The following is a 23,245-nucleotide window of genomic DNA, read 5'->3' on the forward strand; positions in this document are numbered from 1 at the left end:
GGTGAACATGAATCCATTTGCAAATCAATTAAATCATCAAACTGTTCTTTTGAAAAAACAAGATAAACTGGCTAGAGATATGACTGCATCGGCAAAGTGCTTGCCTCCCATGAACAAAGTCCTGGGTTCAATCCCCAGTACCAAATAAATGGAACAAGATAGCACCCACCTGTAACCCCAGTACTTGGAAGATGAAGGAAGTTAGTCAGAAGCGCAAAGTCATGCTCAGCTACATAGCAAGTTCCAGTCCAGTCTGGGTATATAAGACACTGTACCAGTCGGTAAATGAGCAAGGAAGCGCCAGATGCTGGAGGGAGGGCTCGGAGGTTAAAAGTACTCGCTGCTCTTGTAGAAGGCCCCAGATTTAGTTCCCAGCGCCCACTGGTTTCTCACAATCATTTGTAGCTCCAGTTCCACATGTCCCCAAGCTCTTCTGACCTCTGGGGACTAGGCACACGTGCAGTGCAGTGCATGCATACAGGCTCATTCATACAAAATTAAAAATAACTCAACTAGTCAATCAACAAATCTTCATAATTGCATGTTCAGACTAACTTTCAAGTTGGATCACATCAGGCTTATTTGATGAAGCATGACTTTCTTGACATAACTTTTGAGCTTCTTGTGAACTCTCCTGTGTTCCCTGAGCAGGTGATTGTGGGGAAAGTTTAAGCTTTGGGTTATACCCCATCTCGTCTGCTTATTAGCTCTGTACTCTGTCTCTGGGCCAGAGGCTCCTCACCCACTGAGCAAGGCCTTGTTTTCAAGTCCTCCTAGAACACGGGAGATCTAGTGTGGAGCTCTATCCCACACTTGTGTTTAGGGATGGTGCTGACGAATGTTTTCAATGGTAAAATGGTTGCATTGTGTGAAACCATGCTGTTCAAGTTTTTCTATTGAGTTGTTCCAGGAAGTAATATTCAAAAAGGAAATCTGAAATCTAGAATCAAAAAGGTTTTCATGTTTTTGTTATCGCTGTCACTTAAAGACTTGTGTTCAAAGAATCAAACTTTAGAGAAAGCTGAATTACCAACTCTTTGTTGTGGCAGCATCAAGCTGGAAATGACCATGTGTCCCTGCTTGGTGAAGCTCACCTCATCCCCTCCAGAGTATACTGGGTGGCCTTTTAAAGAACAGGGCACCCTCTCCCAAAGAGTGGATAAAGAAAATGTGATACATGTACACAATGGAGTATTACTCAGCTGTAAAAAAAAAATGACATCAGAAAATTTGCAGGTTGGAACCAGAAAAAAATCATCCTGAGTGAGGTAACCCAGACCCAGAAAGACAAACATGGTATGTACTCACTCATAAGTGAATATTATAAGTAATATTCACATCCCTAGAGAGGCAAGATAACAAGGAGGGCACAAAGAGGGATTCATGGATTTCTCTGGGAAAGGGAAATAGAAGAAATCTCCTTGGTAAACTGGAGACAGGGACATGGGGTATCGGAATATGGGAACATGAGGATTCGGGTTGGGGAGGTTGGGGACAGGATAAAGGGGGAGAGTAATGAAAGAGATGTCTTGACAGGGTGGGGGCATTTCAGGGTTAGGGAGAAACCTGGTGCCAGAGAAACTGTAGTGATATATTATTTCCGATCTAATAAAGCTTATCTGAAGATCAGAATGTAAAGCTAACCACACCCATAGAAGCTGGACAATGGGGGCACACATCTTTAATCCTAGAATGTAGGAGACAAAGACAGATATATCTCTGTGAGTTCAAGGCCACCCAGGGCTACATGAGAGTGAATCAGTCTAAAAGAGAGACAGAGCTCATGCGGAAGTGATCTCAGCACTTTAATCTCAGCACTAGAGAGGTACATAAGACAGGAGCAGGGTCTCAGAGCTGGAATTCAGTCTTAGGCAATTAGTCTCCAGCCACCTTGAGGACAGGATCTCCCCAGCCTTGGTAGATGTAAGAGCTCTCTGGTGGCTTGACTGCTTTGCTTTTCTGATTTTCAGCTTGAACCCCAATGTCTATCTCTGGGTTTTTAAGATTTGTGCTACAGGAAATGCCTAGGAATCCACAAGGATGACCCCAGCTAAGGCTTCTAGCAATAGTGGAGAGGGTGCCTGAACTGGCATTCTCCTGTTGTCAGATTGGTGAGTACCCTAATTGTCATCAGAAAACCTTCATGCAGTAAATGTAGAGATCTACAGCCAAGTGCTGACTCTGGAGTCCTGCTCAAGAGAGGGAGGGGGGATTGTACAATCTAGGGGGTCAACATCATGACATGGGAACCCACAGAGACAGCTGACCTGAGCTTATGAGAGCTCACAGACTCTGGGCCAACATCTAGGGAGCCTGTATGGGACAGACCCAGGTCCTCTGCCTGTATGTGACAGTTGTATAGCTTGGTCTGTTTGTGGGGTTCCTAGCAGTGGGATCAGGATCTGTTCCTGGTGCTTAAACTGGCTTTGGGAACCTATTCCCTGTGCTGGGTGCTTGCCCAGCCTTGATGCAGGGGGAGGAGCTTGCTCCTGCCTCAACTTGATGTGCAATGCTTTGTTACCTCCCATGAGAGGCCTGCCCCTTTCTGAACAGAGAAGGAAGAGGAAGAGTGAATGAATAGGGCAAAGGGAAGGGGGAGGGGGAAACTGTGATCCCAATGTAAAATAAATAAAAATTTTTAATTAATAACCAAAACAAAACAGGCCAGGGCAGGCAGTGGTAGCGCAGGCCTTTAATCCCAGCACTCGGGAGGCAGAGGCAGGCGGATCTCTGTGAGTACAAGGCCAGCCTGGTCTACAGAGTGAGTTCCAGGGCAGCCAGGACTACACAGAGAAACCCTGTCCAGAGAAAAGAGGAGGAGGAAGAGGAGGAGGAGAAAGATGGGGAGGGAGGGGGAAGGGGGAGGACAAGGAGGAGCAGGGCTGGTGCATATGGACTGGCAAGGAAAACATCTCCAATGTTCAGCATTTATGCAGGGAATATGATGTGTATTTTATAAAATACCCCCCCTTGGTGAATGTGTGTACACAAAGATTCAGAGTAGGGGCATTAAGACAAGGAATTCCTCAGCTGACACATGAGAGGTGCTCTACAGAGGAAGGGTGGGGTTAAAAGACGTTTTTACTTCTCATTTTATAACACTGAATACTATTGGATTTCACTTTAAATAAAGGCAAAATCCAAAAGTTCTCTTGAAACTTGTTTCGTTTTTGTTTTTGAGACAGGGTCTCACCATGTAATCCTGTCTGGGCTGGAATTCACTACACAGACCTGGCTGGCCTCCAAATCACAGAACTTTGCCTGCCAGAATTAAAGGCATGAACCAACACACCCAGCTTCTAGAAACTCTTTTAGAACAAGCTCTAAGGCGGGTGGTGATGGCACTCTGGAGGCAGAGGCAAGAGGATCTCTGAGAATTCGAGGCCAGCGTGGTCTACAAAGCAACAAAGAGAAACCCTGGCTTGGAAAAAAAAAAAAGAACAAGCTCTCTATTTTTTGAGTCCATTCTTTTTTTTTATTTATTTAAATTAGAAACAAGCTTGCTTCTCATGTTAATGCCAGCTCCCTCTACCACCCCTCCTCCCCAAGCTCTATAATTTTGTGGGTTTTTAAAAAAACCCAAGTGAGGCTAATTTGAGCCTATTCCTTGATTAAAAACAACAAAATTGATCAATGTCTTCCACGGCGATGCCTCAGAGTTATATCTTCCTTACCTGTTATGCCAGTGGAGCCTACACTTAGGGTTGGATCAGTGTCTCCAAGGTGCTAAAGATCCTAGTGATAGGACAAAGAGGAGGCTTGGGTTTCTTTTCAGACAAACCACAACAGCAAACTCCAGCACAGCAACGACTCCCAGAATCTGAATGCATTTGAGCAGGAAGGACTTAAAGCATTGCTGCCTGCCTTTCATCCTACAGAGAAGAAGTCTGGAACCCATGGGATACAAAAGGAACAAACAACTCATTACCAGTGTGAGACTCCTTCTGGATCTAAGACAATCCCCACCATGTAACTGTCTTTCTACAACAGGGTAAAGCCACATTGACCTGTTCCTTCTCTAAGGTGGGTGTAATGATGCATGCTAAGAATTGTAGAGACAGGAGGTCAAGGTCGTCTTTGGCTGTATATCAAGTTGGAAACCAGCCTAGACAACATGAGAGCTCATCTTATTAATAAATTAACCAATTTTAAAAGCCTTCCTAACAACAGGAATGACTCAAGTTAGACTTACTAGAGTGAAGAAACAAAGACTACCCATAAGAAGAGTTAACCACAGATGCAGAGGAAGTCAGGCCACGGAGTACTTTAGCTGACCCTAGACTTGATGATTTATGGAGATAAGAGTAAAAACTGAGGATAGAGTAAAGAACTGGGAATGGATAGAATTTGAAAAGCAAGACGGGTGTACACCAACTGATAAAAGGAAAGGCAAGCAGTGATCTCTTCTGTCACCTTTGGGATCTACTGAGCTCACCTTGGTAATGGACTTCTCTACTAGCACACGTTTGAGCCTGCTAGCAACCACGATGCCTGCGGTGGGAGATGAACATTTTGTGGTGATACGTAGCTTGTGCTAATAAAGTCAGTAGAAAAGGTCAGAGAACGGAGCTTGCCATTAGCTAACCATAGAGGCCTGGAGGTCTACAGACAGGCAGGAAGTGAGCTAGTTGGACACAAACAGGTTATAAACAGGGAGAAACAGGAACTCGCTCTCTTGTCTGCTGAGATGCTAAGGAGGTAGGTGTGGCTGCAGCTTGCTCCTTCTCTCTGGGGTCTCAGCATTTTCCTCTATATCTGACTCCAAGTTTTTAGTTCTTAGACCAATTAAGAGCTCCATTTACACATTTCCCCCTAAGTTGACTGTCTGAAGGACAAAGCCCTCACTTCAACACTCCCCATGCACTTCTGTAGTTTTTGTGGAAGCCTTAATAAAAAGCAGCCATAGGGGTTGGCATGGCAGTGCAAGCCTCCAATCCCAACACAGAAGATATTGACCCTGGCCTATACATGAAGGCTCTACAGCAAGTAAACAAATAGGCATTGTAAGTGTCCCTGCCTTTGTGATCAAGAATATTTGCACCACATATGGTAACATCTTCTCTTGTGGCTCTTGCTTTTAGGTCTAGGAAAGATAGTTTTCTGAATTTTTACACAGTGAGATCCTTCAGCTATTGAAGCACAGCACCTTCTTTCTCTCTTGTTTGCCATTTCTTACATTTCTACTAAAGGTAAGTTTTGCAAAGCATTACTATGTCCAAGGGATGAGCCCCGTTGTTATTTTAGGTCGTTGCTGTTGACATTTTGTAGATGAGAAAACCGAGCGGGAGATGTACAAGGCCTCCCAGAGAGTTGGATTAGCAGTGTGAGTCTGAGTGTAAGTAGGCCCCTGTGCCCTCCACTTGACAACATAAACCCCTGTTGCCCTTATCTCTCATTATCCCTTCCTCTTTGCTCTCTCACACAGTCACTGTACCTGTTCCCAGAAGCCTCTGCTTCCTTCAGGTCTGCGGTTTCTCCACTGTTGTGGTCAAACACCGATACTCTTTAAAGTACAGAACAGAGAAGAAACTGTCCCTCTATTCCTCTATCCACAGGATTGCACGTTTCTTCCAACAAAGCGTACAGCCCCATCCCCCAGTTCCAGGCAGTATGGCCAGCTAGACAGCTCTGTCCCTGCCTGCCTGCCTCTTTCTACTTCCATTTCTAAGGGCTTGATATAAAGTCTGTGCTGGACAAGCTCCAAACTAGCTGGGCGCCGCTCTTTGGGCTACATTACTGTTGTGAGAGAAAAAGAAAGAATAAACTGAAGAGAAGCAAGAAGAGATTTGGGCAAGCATGGTGGTGACAAGCAGAGACCTGTGCTGGTGGTGTGGGGAGACACTCTTTTGTCCTCTCCTCATAAACACCGTCAGACACCAGCTACCCTGAGCATTACACAAGCCAAGTAAAACAGTGCGCTTGGCTCCTAGTTTGCTTTCTGCTGCTGCTGTGATAACCTCCACGACCAGCAGCAACCTGGGGAGAAAAGGGTTTATTTCAGCTTACAGGTTAGAGTCCAGCAGTGGGGGAGGCCAAGGCAGGAACTCAAGGCAGAAGCTTGAAGCCAAAACTACGGAGGAACACTGTTTAGTGCGCATTCTCTCAATCTCTCTCTCTGCGTGTGTGTGTGTGTGTGTGTGTGTGTGTGTGTGTGTGTGTAGTTTATGCTCAGCTAACTTTCTTATACAGATGAGACACTCACATGCCTAGGAATTGTACTACCTCTGGTAGTCTGAGCCCTCTTACAGCAATTAGTAAACAAAATGTTTCTCCACTCATGTGCCCACAGGCCAGGCCTCAACTGAGCTTCCCTCTTTCCAGGTGACTCGTGGTTATGTCAGGTTGAAAATAAACACTAATCAGGACAAGTGCTATCAGATTCAGTTTTTAGGCAACCCTTTTATTCATCCTTCAAAACATTGCCACCCCTAAGCCTCTCCTAAATAAAAATTCTAAAACCAATACTTGAGTCTGCTGGTTGTCCCTGGATTTCTAGCCAGGGTCCACTGTAAGGACTCAGAAGACTGAAGCAAGATTTTGGTGAGTTTGGAGCTAACCTGAGCTACATAATGAGTTCCAGGACAACCTAGACTACATCTGTCTTAGTCAAAGTTCTGTTGCTGTGAAGAGACCATGATCATGACAGCTCTTATAAAGGAAAACATTTAATTGGGACTGGAAAACTTCAGACGTTCAGCCCATCATCATCATGGCAGGAAGCATGACAGCACACAGGCAAACACTGTGCTGGAGAAAGAGCCAAGAGCTCTCCACCTGTATCCGCAGACACCAGGAAGAGAGAGACATTGGTCCTGGCTTGAGTTTCTAAAACCTCCAAGCCCATCCCTGGTGACACGCTTCCTCCAACAAGGCCACATCCATTCCACCAAGGCCAAACCTCCTAACAGTGTCTTTCCCTGATGACCAAGCATTCAATCTATAAGTCTGTCCCGCGCTACCGTCTCGCCAGCAAGAACGACGCAGAACACTCGGATCCTTCTGCAGTAAAGCTTTAATGCATCTTGAGAGATAGATGATCAGCTTCTTAGAGGGAGACCCCAAGCTAAGAAACCCAGCCCCTTATATAAGCCTAGGAGCTCCGAGTGAGATGTGTAGAGCCGGGATTGGTGGTTTGCACATCACCCCAGATGACGTCACGGGAGAGGCACAGTTTAAACGGTTAACTCCAACTGACAGCGACAGTTAACTCTAACTGACAGCGACAGTTAACTCCAACTGACAGCGACAGTTAACTCCAACTGACAGCGACAGTTAACTCCAACTGACAGCGACAGTTAACTCCAACTGACAGCGACAGTTAACTCCAACTGACAGTGGATGTCAGCGCCATCTTCTAACGGCAATAGCGATAGCGAGGGCGGCTCCTCACATCTCCCCCTATTCATTTATTTTTGAAGCAATAGGACACCCACAACTTTGGAGTGGAGATAGAGGTCAAATCCCCATGTGCAAATTCGGAACATGTACAAAGCTCCTCTCCAGGGTCTTATCCCCAGAGGAAGTCCTGACCAGTCCGATGTCTTTTTTCTGGGGGAAGGAGATCATGACATAGAACCTTCATGCAAGATGACTTATCTCCCAGGAGAAAGTCGTTATACCGCAGACCTCTCCTGTGCAGTGCTTAGCCTTGCAACTCCTTGGGCTGCTGAAGCCTACCCACTCTATCCCGTGCAATGAGACTAGCCTCGTGGGGTGCAAGAGCTGGGAGGCCAGCGACCTATTGCTTTAACATGGTTAACCAAATGTCAGGGGATGCTCCGTGTTCTAAGGCAGCAAGTGCTTGTGCCACCACCACTTTCTCCTTTTGTTTGGGCTCTGAGCGTACACACCATCCAAAGCATCAACACTATTCCACAGCAGAGAACTAGGCTAAATGATCCTACCCCCACCCATTCCTTAAAATAAGAAAATGCAGATGAAATCCAGGGGAGAGGTCTTCCATCAGAGAAAGATCCAGATGCGTCGAATTCACTTGCAGGATCGCCATTCTCAACTCACGGAGTGTCTGCTCAAACTCAAAAGTCCAATTCTGTAATAAATGTTGAGACAGAGCTTTTGACAGGTTAGCTGCTCTTGTAAAATTCTCATATTGTACTAAGTGACACAAAGGCCAGGCAACTTTGTTCACATCCCAATTTGGCCATCTGCCACAATATATCCAATTGTTCCTGAACCAAATTAATCTGTTGGTTTACCAACATCAGGCCTCCTTGTATCTGAGAATTGGCAGTGGCCTGTTTATCTAGGACCATGGTCACAGTGGCCTATAGTTCATTAATGGTTTGAGTTGTCTGCACAGTGGCAGAAAGTGCAAGGGCCGAGGCGGTAACCGAAGCAGTAACCGCGGCGGTGGCTATCAGGCCCACAATAATAGCAGAGATCCCAAAAATCTCGCTTTTCCCTAAACAAACTCAAATTACTTGGCGCCTCAACAGGAGCTGGAATAAATCGAGGCATGCGCATTACCAAAGCAAAAGGGTGCTTAATAGCATCCCAGCATAATGCATAAAAACAATTCTAAGCAGAACAATTTATTTCTTTCTGATTCTTACCTAAGGTATCATTACTCACAACCCAAATAAAGGGCAGCTGAATAATTAGTTCTCTTAAAAGGGGTATACTTAACATTGGAGGAGGACCAATCAGATGATCCATAGCTCTGTCCCTCACTCAGACTGTTGCCTAATGCCCCTTTCCAATCAAAAGTAATCTGTCCCTTCTCACTATCATAGGAGAAAGATCAGTACAGCTTCCATTAATTCAAAAGGATTAGCATTAGATCTTTCTGGATCCATATGAATAAAATTATCCTTTAATGAAGAAATCACAGTAAAGCACAAGCTTCCTACTAATGACAAGGTTCTCTCATCCTGAAAACTCTGTATCTGAGGATCTAAAGGCAAAAAGGCAAGCCCCAACTCTCTATTATTTGTGAAAAATCTAGGGAACACCTGGGCATTCTGCATCACTGGCATCGGTAGGGGAAGGTAGACATGATGGCCCACCGTAACTCTCCCATCATACTAGGAACCATCATCCCGAGTAGGAGAGTCTTCATCACCCACTTGGCCTCCATCCTTCTTATTCTGGAGTTGTGAAGGAGCTCTTCGAGTGAGTCTTTCAGGGATCCACAGGGGGTTTTCTTCCTCCTGTGGAAAAACACACACAGCTCCCCTGGATCTTATAAGAATAGGATCCGGGCCTTTCCAGAGATCAGTCAAGACATCTTTCCATTTTACCATTTCTTTTGGCCTATCAGGCTCTAAACTGTGGCGATCGGCCGCAGTGTGGCCTTGGGCATCAGAGTTCAAGAAATTAAGGGTAAAAAGTGCCATGGATACAGCAACTCTTGGTACCGAGGGTAGAACATCCTCAATACTCCCCTTTTGTTTAATCAGATATGATTTGAGTGTACGATGGGCACGTTCCACAATGCCCTGTCCTTGAGGGTTATAAGGTAGGCCAGTTAGATGGGTAACATCCATTTGCCGACAAAACTGTCGGAATTTTTGAGAGGTATATGCTGGTCCATTGTCTGTTTTTAAAATTCTGGGTTTTCCCCAAGCACTCCAGGCCTCAAGGCAATGTTGAATCACATATGAGGCCTTTTCCCCTGTTAGGGGTGTGGCAAACATTACGCCAGAACAGGTGTCAACAGAAACATGAACATATTGAAGCCTTCCAAAAGAGGGAATATGAGTAACATCCATCTGCCACATCTGCAATGGTCTAATGCCACGTGGGTTTATTCCCATGTGGGGAGTAGGTAAGAATTCGCAGCAATTCTGGCATTGAGTAACAATTTCCCTAGCCTCTTTCCTGGATAGAGCAAAACGACGGCGCAAGGTCTCAGCCGTCACATGAAAGCGCTTATGGAATTCTTTTGCTGCTTGTGCATGGGTAGACAAGGCAGCTTGTATCTTCTGAAAGATGTTAGCAACTCTGCTGGAGGATCTTATTATTCCAGCTATCTCAAGGAGATTAACTGCATTAACCACATAAGAGGAATCTGATACAATATTGAGGGGTCCTGGAAAAGCCTCAAGAACCTCCAGTACTATCAGACATTCTACAACTTGAGGTGAAGTTTCATTATATTGTTTAGATATAACCCTATCCTTGACCACATAAGCTCCCATACCAGTTTTTGATCCATCAGTGTACACCACAGTCCCATCTGGGAGTGGGTCTTTAGCTGTCACTTGTGGAAACACTATAGCCTGGTTTAGGGCAAACTGTAAAATTGGATGCTTTGGAAAATGATTATCAATTTGTCCTGAAAAGGAAGTAACTAAAACTGCCCAATCACTAGATGTGGCTGCCAAGGTCTGAACTTGTGCAGCAGTATAAGGCACAATCAAGGAATCAGGATCCCTGCCAAAATGTGTAACAGCTGCTTTTATTCCGCGAAGCGTGAGCTGTGCAACAGCATCAGGGTACCAGTCAATAATCTTAGCAGGGGAAGCATTTGGATGAATCCAAAGTAATGGTCCATGTTGCCACAGGACTGCAGTTGGCAATTGAGCTGTCTTAAAAACACACAGATTAAAAGGTAGTGACTCCTCAATTCGTTGTAATTGTGCTTCCTGTAAGGCCTCTTCCACCATCTGTAAGGCTCGGTGGGCGGCAGGGGTAAATTTTCTGGGTGAGGAGATATGAGGCTCACCCTCCAGGAGATCGAAGAGGGGTTTTAGATCAGCAGATGGAATTTTTAAAAAGGGCCTCAACCAATTTATATCTCCCAGAAGTTTCTGAAAATCATTTAATGTTTGTAAGTGGTCTTTGCGAATTTCTATTTTCTGAGGAACTATATTTTTGGGAGTAATCTTTGAGCCCAAAAAGAGGCCTGTATCTGCAATTTGAACCTTTTCTGAGGCAATCTCTAATCCCCACTGTTTTAATTCAGCCACCAGCATGGGAAAAGCCTTTTGTAAAACATCTAACTCTTTGTGACAAATAAGAATATCGTCCATATAATGGATAACGATTAAAGATGTAAATTGCTTCCTAATTGGCTCCAAAGCCTCCTGCACATATAGCTGACATATTGTTGGGCTATTGGCCATGCCTTGCGGCAGTACCTTCCACTGAAATCTCTTGTCTGGTTCCATATGATTAAGAGAAGGGATAGTGAAGGCAAACCTTGGTCTATCCCGTGGGTAAAGTGGAATAGAGAAGAAACAATCCTTAATATCTATAATAATAAGCTTCCAATCTTGAGGAAGTGCAGAAAGCAAAGGAAGGCCTCTTTGAACAGGGCCAAAAAGATGCATCTGATTGTTAATGGCCCGCAGGTCGTGGAGTAATCTCCACTTCCCAGATTTCTTCTTAATAACAAAAATTGGTGTATTCCATGGGGAGGTAGAAGGCTCTAGATGCCCCAGCCGTTCCTGTTCTTGCACTAATCTTGTGACAGCCTCTAATTTTTCAGAGGATAGAGGCCATTGAGAGACCCATAACGGCTCCTCTGTTTTCCATGGTATGGGTCGTGAAGCCTCAACGGCCCCTAAATAAAACCCAGTCCTTTTCTACCCCGATTTCCGTGTTGTGTAATGGGTTTTATTCTGCCTTGTTCTTGCCTACCCAAGCCTCTACCATTTGTATACCCCATCTTTGCCATAATGGCTGATGCCTGGGGGAGTATTCATTAGTTAGGGTCATGCCCATGGCTTGTAACACATCTCGTCCCCATAAATTTACAGGGAGTGGCAACACATAGGGGGTAAAACATCCCTGTTTGCCTTCAGCATCCCGCCAGGTTAAGGCTGAGGCACTGATGGCAGGAGAGGACTGGTATCCAAGACCTTGTAGAGAATGAGATGAAACAACAGTGGGCCAAGACTTCGGCCACCAATGGAGTGAAATAATGCTTTTGTCTGCTCCCGAATCCATTATCCCTTCAAATTCTTTTCCATTAATTAACAATTTTATTGTAGGTCTCTCATTTAGGGGTATAGCCAGATAGGCTGAATCACTTCCAGAAGATCCCATAGCCCTTTTTTGTAAAGTGTAGGTTTCTCCATCCCCGAGGGAGGGCAGCAACACCAGTTGTGCAATTCTATCTCCCTGCTTTATAGAAAATACACCCCGAGGGCTAGAACAGAGAACTTGAATCTCCTCTTTATGATATGGGTCAACAATCCCAGGATATATAATGAGTCCCTGTAAAGTTAAGGAGCCACGGCCCAGAATAAGCCCAATGGTGGCAGGGGGCAAAGGTCCAGGGGAATGGACTGGGACCGGTTGAACATTCATTTGGGGCATGAGTAAGAAGTCGGAGGCGGCACGCAAGTCCATTCCGGAGGTTCCTCGGAAACCTCTACTTCCTCTTGATTGCTTTTCTGAAATTGGTTCCCATATTTCTGAGGGCCCTGGGACCATGGGCCCCGTGACCCGTTTTTTGATTGGGGTACCTTGGATTCTTCAATAGGGGGCAGAAGCCTCCCTTTTACATCCCGGACTGACCTGCATTCGCTAGCCCTATGATAACCTTTACCACAACGATAGCAAAGCTTCGATTCTCTTGTTCTTTCAGGGGCTTGACAATCTTTCTTAAGGTGCCCCATTCTCCCACAATTAAAACAAGCTTTTCGATTAGATAAATCTCTATACCTGTGCGTTTGTAAAATGGCGGCAGCTAGTCCTGCATTGGTTAGGGGTCCCCCAGCTCCCTGCACACTCTGAGCCAATCTTGTAAACCTTTGCTTTTGCGAGGGCGATAGCCGCTCGACATTCCTGGGTTGCTTGTTCATAGACAAGTTGCTCAATCAGGGGCATAGCTTGTTCTGAATCACCAAAGATGCGACTGGCGGCCTCTGTCATTCTGGCCACAAAGTCTGAAAATGGCTCTTGGGGTCCTTGGACAATCTTTGTAAGGTGTCCACTGGACTCTCCCCTTTTTGTGAGGGCCTTCCATGCTTTAATAGCGGCGGCCGACACCTGACCATAGACGCCCCAGATGTAGTTGGTTTGATTAAGGGCATGTTGACCCTGACCTGTCAGCATTTCAAATGTCCACTGCCTCTGATTCTCATCTTCAGCCGTGGCATTAACTCTAGCTTGTGCCTGGGCTGCATCATACCAGAGAGCCTTCCATTCCATGTATTGTCCCATGTTGGGAAGCACTGCTTTCACTGTCGTTTGCCAGTCAGTGGGAGTCATGGCAAAATTAGCAAGCCTTTCCACCTGTAATGTGGTAAAGTTAGCATTGACCCCATAATTACGAACGGATTCGGCCAATTCTTTAATTTGATTGTAATCTACGGGGGTATGTACTCTTCCGCCTTCCACATTCTCGAATACTGGAAAAGCCATTTGTATTTTTCTCCGTTCCTCTAAAGGTAAAAAGGAGTCAGTACCAGTATTCAGCCGAAGCTCATATGGCGGAGGCGCTGAGGAGCGTGAGCCCGCCGGATTTATAGGCGGTGGCCTCACATTCATTTTTGTTTTCAGTGGCCGGTGTCTATCAGGGTGATATCTTTTTCCTCATACCGTGCCACCTCCTCCTCTAGACCACCTTCTTCGCTAGAATCCAGAGTGTCAGAATCAGAATTATCTAGCTCCAAGGCTTCTAGCTCTACTGCAGGGTATAGACTAGATTCTGGCTTTTTCTTTTTCTTAGATTTGTTAAGGGGTGAATGATAACTCCCTTCTTTCTCTCCCCCTTTCTTAACTTCCTGGGGAGGGCCTTTTTTCTTAGACATGTCTTTTCTTTTGCGAGCTCCCATTCTCTCACTCCGTTCAGTTTCTGACATGCTATCCTGAACTTCCTCTAAGGTTCCCTGACTTTCTATTATAGCAGGGTGACAGGCCTCATCCTCCAAGCAGTTTTTAACTAGCTTCCAAATGGCTTTGGTACCTAAGCAGAGATCTCCTTCTGCATGCTTCCTGTCTAGTTCTTTACCTAGCTTGTTCCATGAGGCCACAGTGAGGGACCCGGAACAAGCATACCATGGTGCCACTCTATCTACCTCCTTCATAAAATTTTGAAGTGTTCGTGGTGCAATTTTAAGATCTCTTTGTTTTAGCACAGTCTGTAAGGCTGTAACCACTGACTGTGACGACCCCATCGCGCTGACAGCTTATCTAAAAAACGCGCTCAACTCCGTTACCAGACTGACAGCACCAGACTGACAGCACCAGACTGACAGCACCAGACTGACAGCGCCAGATGGACAGCGCCAGATGGACAGCGCCAGACGGACAGCGCCAGACGGACAGCGCCAGATGGACAGCGCCGTTCTGTCAGCACCAGCCACGATGAAGGAGAAGGACAAACAGGACTAGCACCAAAGCCTCCACTGACCCGTCCCACGGTGATGACAAACTAAGGCCAAAGTCGAGAAAAGGGTTGTTCAGGATAAAGCATACCTCTCTGAACCTACGTCCCTGCAGTTCTGAATCCGCCCCGTCTTCCGAGGGGTCTCCCGCGGCGCCGGCGATGTTGAAGAGTTCCCGGGTTTCGGCACCAGATGTCCCGCGCTACCGTCTCGCCAGCAAGAACGACGCAGAACACTCGGATCCTTCTGCAGTAAAGCTTTAATGCATCTTGAGAGATAGATGATCAGCTTCTTAGAGGGAGACCCCAAGCTAAGAAACCCAGCCCCTTATATAAGCCTAGGAGCTCCGAGTGAGATGTGTAGAGCCGGGATTGGTGGTTTGCACATCACCCCAGATGACGTCACGGGAGAGGCACAGTTTAAACGGTTAACTCCAACTGACAGCGACAGTTAACTCTAACTGACAGCGACAGTTAACTCCAACTGACAGCGACAGTTAACTCCAACTGACAGCGACAGTTAACTCCAACTGACAGCGACAGTTAACTCCAACTGACAGCGACAGTTAACTCCAACTGACAGTGGATGTCAGCGCCATCTTCTAACGGCAATAGCGATAGCGAGGGCGGCTCCTCACATAAGTCTATGGGGCTCATTCCTTATTCAAACCATCACAACATCTCACCAAGAAGCAAACAATGACAGTGATGGCTCCAAGATCGAGTGGTCCCTAATACCAAAGACAGTCATTGCCAACCTTGGCTGGCAGGCTGTACACGTATATAGCCCTGCTCTCTGACAGATGTGCATCAGTACCTTTGTACGTCATTCAACCATGTTTTGTGGTTCTGTGGTCCTGGTTACAGACATTCATCCTGTATCCCTTCGGCATGTACACTCCTAGGCCTACATCCTTTAAAGCCCATGAAACCCCAGGTGGCTTTCATGGGCAGGAGCCCTGGGCTGCCCTGAAGCTATCTGCCTGGGGTAGGACTAATAAAAGGCTGGTGTGCTGCTCAGTTTAAAAAAAAAAAAAAAAACCAGCCGGTTGGTGGTGGTGCACGCCTTTAATCCCAGCACTCGGGAGGCAGAGGCAGGCGGATCACTGTGAGTTCGAGACCAGCCTGGTCTACCGAGCGAGTTCCAGGACAGCCTCCAAAGCCACAGGGAAACCCTGTCTCAAAAAACCAAAAAAAAACAAAAAACAAAAAACAAAACCTCACAAGGTGGGTAGTTACTACCCTGTGACACTAAAGCTGTCATGCTAGGGGGAAAAAAGAATGATTTCTCATCTCCCTTGCACTCTTCTCACCAGTTTGAGCCCCAGGCAGACACAGATGGAGCTGCTCAGGAAGAGAAGGGAGCTGGACGGAGGGGGAGTACTTCGGTGCATTCAGGCATCTGGTGTCTTACAGCAGTGTGCTCAGCCCTGTGTTAGACAACATGTGCATTGGCCCAGGGAGGCACTATTCCAGGCACCAAGCATACAGCGGCAAAGCCCCAGCTTTTCTCAAACTATAGGGCAGATAAAATAAATGAGTAAGACAGGGTTGTAAATGAAATGAAATAAAGCCACAGGAAAGAGACCGGCCAGCCTTAAGGAGGCGTCTTGACTTCGGCGACCCTGGGTTAGATGTAATGAGAACACCAGGTGAGCAGCATGCACATCTGGAAAGAGCATCAGGCAGAACCAGCAGGTGCGAAGGCCCAAAGGCTGGCGTGAACTGGCTGTTCCAGCTATGGAGAGAAGGCTGAGGTGGCCAAGAGAAACGGGAACTGAGGCTACAGAGGCAGACAACAGCTGAGTGACTCCGTCCACAGTTCTTGTATTTGGGAGACTGGAGTGAGGCCAGTGGGCTACTTAACAAAACTCCACCCATGCCGGGCAGTGGTGGTGCACGCCTTTAATCCCAGCACTCGGGAGGCAGAGGCAGGCGGATCTCTGTGAGTTCAAGGCCGGGCTGGACCAACAACCTCCAAAACAATACAGAGAAACCCTGTCTCGTAAAAAAAAAAAAAAAAAAAAAAAAAACTCCACCCAAAGAATATGTGCTCTAACAAGGTGGGAGGGGCTTCCTTGAGCTCCTTCAGGAGGAGAGTCTGGGAGAGTTTTCACAGATTGGCTGCAATTCCTCCCATAAACCTTAAGTGTGAATTTATTCCTCCCCTGACCTTCCAAACAAGGGTTCATCCCCACTGCACACCTGGGCAGGAACTGAATAGCAGAGGAGACAATATTCCAGAAGGAGGATAGAGCTGGAGAGAGCTTCCCTGGAGCTGACTGTGCCACTGTGCAGATTTTATGAAAGTCCATGGCTGTCACAGATCTGTAAGATGAAGGGACTGCTAAAGCAGTCACCAGCACAGTGACCCATTGACTTGCGGTCAGAGACCTCTTTGGGAAGATTGTGCATGAACACTGGTTCATTAGACTAGTCACTCTCCATGGCATCTCTAGAAATCAAACAGGACCTAAGGCTGGCAAAAAGACCAAGTCTCACTTTTTCAAGTACCAAGCACCCAGATGGCCCAAATGCCTTCTGTTGGTACAAAACACACCACTCAACTCAGAGAGTAAGGTAGATTATTCTCAAGCCAAACATGGATGGCCATGCCCAGAAACAAATCCTCGTTGACCCAAAAAGGCACATTCCCAAGTGGAATTGGTTTCATGAAGTGTTTTAGTTATAGGACAACAGAAAGTCACAAATCAAGGAAGTTTTCAGGACACTGGTGAAATCGCTGGGTAGATGAGTTACAAAACTGGCACGAGGGGATCTTGCTTACAGTTCTCAGGAGCGAACTGATGGCATGCTTGTTTTTCCTGCTTGGTAGAAGCTAGTGGTCTAAGTTAATATGTCCAAAGAGACCCAGGTGGTGGTGGCAAAGGCAGGTGGATCTGTGTGGGTTTGAAGCCAGCATAAGCTACAGAGCAAGTCCAGGACAGCCAAAGTTATTACACAGAGAAACCCTGTCTTGAAAAAAAATATGTCCAAAAAAGTATGTCCAAAGAGGATTTACCTGACAGTCACAAAATGTCACATTGGAGACAGAGGTGGTTGCTGAGTGGATGCTGAGAAACTAAAAGACATTCCAAGACAATGAGCTAGAGCTGGAGCTCTCCACAAAAGTGCTTGCCTGGTGTGTATAAGGCCCAGGGTGCCAATTCCTGGCAGTACATAGGAGTGCTTGTGCAGGATGCGCGCACATACACACACACACATACACACACGGGGGGGGACACAGAGACAGACAGAGACCAGGAGCCCAACTTCTGTCTTCTTTAACTTTGCCCTGACCCCTGTGAGCAGCTCCTTTGTGATGGAATGCTTGTCTCACATGTACAAGGCCCTAGGTTTACTCTCCAGCACCCCAAACAAACAAGTAAGCCAAGGGCCCCGCTCACAGTGCTCTCCTCCCTCCTTTCTGAGGATGGAAGCCAACCAACAAGCTTTGGTGGAATGTTTTTAGAAATGCAAGAAGTTTCTTAACTGTTTCTCACATTCCCACTCCCAAGCAACCCCTGAAAGTACACTATGAGCAATGCACTCCTCTCGTTCTTTGCAGATTCTCTCTTTGGCAGTTTCTTCTTGAGTGCATGTTAAATTCCTTCTAGAAGAATAGTCCAAGCTCTAAGACACGGTACCCTGGCTAAAGAACCCTTCATGCAAAAGCCATCACCCAGAAGGGAAATTTTACAGGAGCATGCAAATATGTTGCTTTCCAGCTGCAGGACCTAAGGCAGGATCTGCTGTACAGAGAAGTTCTCAATGAGTGTTTGTGGGAAAGCATAATGAATGAATGCATTCACGAATGACTAAGAAAAAGCCCAGGGGCAGAGTACTCTACTGGGGAAGATGATAAGGCAAAAAAAAAAAAAAAAAAAATCAAACAATTCCCCTAGATTTAAGTTATCTCCCGCTTGTGTGTGTGTGTGTGTGTGTGTGTGTGTGTGTGTGTGTGTGTGTGTGTGTGTGTGTGTGTGTGTGTGTGTGCAGGCACGCTCCATTTCTGACAACTCGATAATTCATCCTTTCTTGCTCTTTGGTTTTGCAGGTGACAACCTGGTTTAGAAGAGCCAACCGGAACTGTTGAAAGTTACTCTCCCCACTAGAGGGCAATGCAGACCAAGAACCGAGTATTTTTGTACAAATTCCAGTGGGTAACAGCAGGGGGCACCCAAAAGCCATTTTGACTCCCCAAATGCAGCATACCAAAAATCTCTAACCTATGTCTCTGCCCTTGTGGCTGGTAACTAAGGCAGGGGTTAGAACCTTTTTTGTAAACAATAAAAATCGGGAGGGGAGAGAAGGGTCTGCTGTACTCTGTCTACTCTGTTCACTGCGGGGAAACGTCCCTACCTTTTTTTTCTAGGCAACTCATGCAGTCCCTGGAGGAGCTTGAAGCTTCCTATGGATGATTAGTATTTAACTGATAATTAATACGCAGCAAGGGGTGACTAAGAGCTGTGATGTCATGGCAAAATCTTTCAACTGGATCAGGACTGAAGAAAGCGCGACCCCTTCCCCGTTCACTTGTAAATATCGGCATATCCAAGTGAACGAAGGAAGCAAAGGGTTAGCTTGGATAACGCTGGGTGTGTTTCATCTCTTCCAGGCCATCACTAATACTTGTTTCTTCCTGGACCCTACCCAGAGTGAAATGACAGACTCTAGATATCCCCTATGCAGAAGGAATTGGCAATAAGGTGGGAGGGTGGGGGGGATGGGGCGGGTGCGGGAGGAGGGGAGGGAGAGGGAACTGGGATTGACATGTAAAACAAGCTATTTAAAATTAAAATTAAAATAAATAAAATAAAAAAAGAAGGAACTGAAGGGCTACAGCGCCACTTTATTAGCACTACTCTTTCCTTTGGCAATGATGGAGCTCTTACGGTGGGCCAGCTAGAGCTCTGAGCAATAGAGGAACTGAGGCCTCCAGTGTGTGGACTAATACACACACACCACAAATGAAAGTCCAGGGAATTGCAGCCTCTGGCCTTCAACTACTAACTGTCCTCCCTCCTACTAACTAGACAACATGTTCTTCCTCAGCAACAGGGAAGTGCCACATCTCTATTACTTGGACTACGATTTATTACGCCATAAATGGTTAGATGACTAGATGGATGGATGGATGGATGGATGAGTGAATGGATTCAGAGGTAGTTTCAATGAGAATGACCCTCTTATGTTCATGTATTTGAATATTTAGTTCCCAGGTAGGGTAGGATGGTTTAAGAGGCATGGCCTTATTGGAGGTGTGTCATGGGATAGCCTTGGACGTTTCAAAGGACTTGGTGTGATTCCCAGTGTGCATTCACTTGCAATTTCTCTCTGCCTCATGCTTATAAATTAAGATGTGACCTCTGAGCTGTTCCTGGTCTGTGCCATCATGGACGCCTACTCTCTAAAACCATAAGCCACATTAAATACTTTCTTCTACAAGTTGCCATTGTCATGATGTTTTATCACAGCAATAGAAAAGTAACCCAGACAGACGTATAAATGAATAGATGGATGAATGGATGAACAAATGTATAAATATGTCATCTTCTCCCCTTTTCTTTTGCTTAGTTTTAGAAAGTGTTTTAGTTATTTATCTCCTTGCTGTGACAAAATGCCTGTCAAAAGTAACTTAAGGAAGGAAGGGCATGTTTTGGTTCACAGTCTGAGGTACACCATCCATCATGGAGGGGTCAGGAATGCCAGTGTGTGGCGTGGAGCATAGTGTGTCTGCATCAGGAAACAGAGACATAAACGCAGGTACTCAGAGAGCCGTCTCCTTTTCTTCAGTCCTGACTCCCAGACCACAGGGTGGTGCTGCCCACATCCGGGGTAAACATGCCCTCCTCAGTTATAACAAAAGTAACACCCTTGGAAGCTAACCCAGATAAGTGGTTCCCAATCTTGTCAGGAAGATAATAAAGTTCTTTGCTGATCCAGGAAGAAGAAAAAGACAAAGAAAGGACAAGATCTGAGCTAACAGAACCTATCTGGGAGACTCTCTAGCTCCTGGGCCAAATGTATGAAATAGTATGTGGCCTTGAAGAGAAACAGCTAGAGCCTGACACAGTAATTCATGATGTATCCCAGCCATCGGGAGGGAGGCACAAATTCAGATCTAGACTGTTCTACATAGTAAGTTTCAGACCATCCAAAGCTATGTTACAAGGCCCTGGGGGCAAGGGGAGACAGAGAGAGATTGACAGAGACAGAGACACACAGAGAGAGAGACAGAGAGGAGAGAGGAGAGAGAGAGAGAGGAGAGAGAGAGACAGAGAGAACCTTGAGGAGGAAGGGAGGAGTCTCCCTTCTGAGCCTGGAGGGAAGCCCAGGCCTAAGCCTGTGAGCTAGTGAGCTAGACACATCCTGCATGCTAGAAATATCCAAGCTTGCATTGCCAAGGAGAGGACTGTGGGAGCCAGCCAGCTGCTCTGGAAGAGAAAAGGAGCAGCAGGTTGGATTCAGAGCTGAAGGAGTTTATTGGGTAACAAATAAATCCACAGCCTAGACAGCTCAGAGCAGCCCAGGCCTGCTCAACTGGGGGGTGTGGGGGCAAGAGTCAGCTCCCCCCTGTTGTCTGAATGATTGAGATTTGTCCTGGTAGGAACAGTGTTTGGTCTTCCTTATTGACCAATAATAACTGCCTATCTTTACAGTATCCCATGGAAGGTTCTGGTACAGACACACTGCACTAGTCAGTTCAGTATACCTACATCACCCTTCATCTCAAACGTTTACCATTTCTTTATGATGAGAACCTCCAAAACCTTCTCTTGTGGCTGTTTTGAATGTGTTCTCTGCAGTCATTCTGATAGCACAGCTGCTTATCTGATTGTGAATGTGTTCCCTTTATTCAGCCTCTCCACAGCCTCTAGTAATCACTATTCCACTCTCCATCCCAGTGAGTTTGGCTTTTCTAGATCCCACAGATGACTAAGGTCATGTGGCATTTGTCTCTCTGTGTCTGGCTTATTTCACTTAACATAACGTTAGTCTTCCAGGTTCATCCACATGATTGCAAATGACAGGATCACAATATTTACCCTAGTTTTGAAACTAGCAAGCTTAAGATTTTGAGAAGCCACTTTCTACCTCTGGGGTTTTGCTTTGCTTCAGGGTTTTGGTGTGTGTGTGTGTGTGTGTGTGTGTGTGTGTGTGTGTGTGTGTGTGTGTGCGCGCGCGTACCTGAAGAGAACAGAAGACATTGGATTTCTTGAAGTTGAAATTGCAGGCATTTATGAGCAACCCAACATGGATGCAGGGATATGAACCTGGTCCTTATTACAGAGCAGAAGTGTTCATGATCACTGAACCATGTCTCCATCTCCCAATGCCTTTTTTAAAAATTTCCTTACATGTCATTAGGTTATTGCATATATTTTCTTTTTTCTCAATATATTTTTATTTAAATTAGAAACGTGCTTGCTTCATATGTCAATCCCAGCTCCCTCTCCCACCCCTCCTTCCTTACCCCTCAACCAGCCCCATCCCAACCCCCCAACCAAACCCCACATCATTCTCTAGGGAGGGTGAGGCCCTCCATGGGGGATCTCCAGAGTCTGTCACATCATCTGGGGCAGGGCCTAGGCCCTCCCACATGTGTCCAAGCTGAGAGAGGTTCCCTCCATAAGGAATGAGCTCCCAAAGTTCATTCGTATGCCATGGTAAACACTGATCTACAACCCAAGGCTCCAGAGATTCCTGAGGCCTCCTCACTGACACCACATCCAGGGGTTCTGGATCAGTCCCATGCTGGCCTCTCAGCCATTAGTCTGGGGTCCAAGAGCTCCCCCTTGTCAGGTCCACTGTCTCTGTGGGTTTCACGAGCATGGTCTTGACCACTTGGCTCATCACTCCTCCCTCTCTGTCACTGGGTTCCAGGAGTTCAGATCAGTGTTTAGCTGTGGGTGTGTGTCTCTGTTTCCATCAGCCACTGGATGAAGGTTCTAGGATGGCATACAAGGCTGTTGTCAATCTCATTATCATGGAGGGACAATTAAAGTAGTCTCTCCACTATTGCTTAGTTTACTAGTTGGTGTCATCCTTGTAGATCTCTGGAAATCCCACTAGTGTTAGCTCTCTCCTCAAACCGATAATGACTCCCTCTAATTTAGTATCTCTCATCCTGGTCTCCTCCATTCTTCCCCCGACTCAACCTTACTTCTCCCTCATATCTTCCTCTCCTCTCCTCTGGCTCTCTTTTTCCCGGTTCCCTCTCCCCTCCCCCCATGCTTCCAATCTGCTCATGAGATCTTGGTTCACTCCTCTTCTCTTTCTTGGGAACCTCCCTGTTTTCCAGACTCACTGCCAATGGGATTGCAGGGTGGCACTCCCCTGATCTATGTCTAGAATCCATATATGTGTGAGTACAAGTTTGTCTTTTTATGACTAGGTTACCACACTCAGGATGGTTTCTTCTAGTGTCATCCATTTGCCTGTGAATTTCAAGATTTCATTGTTTGTTTTCCACTGAGTAGTACTCCATTGTGTAAATGTACCACATTTTCTCTATCCACTCTTCAGTTGTGAGGCATCTAGGTTGCTTCCAGGATCTAGCTACTACAAATAATGTTGCTATGAACATAGTGGAGCAGATGCCCTTGTTGTATGACTTTGCTTCTTTTGGATATATGCCTAAGAGTGGAATTGCTGGGTCTTGTGGTAGAATGATTCCCATTTTCCTGAGGAATCTCCATACTGATTTCCAAAGTGGCTGTATAAGTTGGCACTCCCACCAGCAGTGGAGGAGTGTTCCCCTTTCTCCACATCTTCTCCAGAATAAGCTGTCATTGGTGTTTTTGATTGTAGCCATTCTGACAGGAGTAAGATAATATCTCAGAGTTGTTTTGATTTGCATTTCCCTAATGACTAAGGATGTTGAGCACTTTCTTAAGTGTCTCTTAGCCATTTTAGACTCTTCTATTGAGAATTCTCTATTTA

General features: G+C 46.0%; 1 long non-coding RNA gene across 2 annotated transcripts; it reads left to right on the top strand.

Moving 5' to 3' along the window:
- Positions 1-1,896: 1,896 nt before the first annotated feature.
- On the top strand, positions 1,897-18,613 carry LOC121139138. Of its 2 annotated transcripts, XR_005875990.1 has the most exons (3): positions 1,897-2,111; positions 3,879-5,189; positions 18,357-18,613. It is a non-coding gene; the product is annotated as an uncharacterized LOC121139138 (long non-coding RNA). The 2 variants fall into 2 exon arrangements; XR_005875989.1 differs by lacking the exon at positions 1,897-2,111 and having other exon boundaries at positions 3,506-5,189.
- The last annotated feature ends 4,632 nt before the right edge of the window (positions 18,614-23,245 follow it).

Source organism: Mesocricetus auratus, unplaced genomic scaffold (assembly GCF_017639785.1).
Source record: "Mesocricetus auratus isolate SY011 unplaced genomic scaffold, BCM_Maur_2.0 Super-Scaffold_6731, whole genome shotgun sequence".
NCBI lineage: Eukaryota > Metazoa > Chordata > Mammalia > Rodentia > Cricetidae > Mesocricetus > Mesocricetus auratus.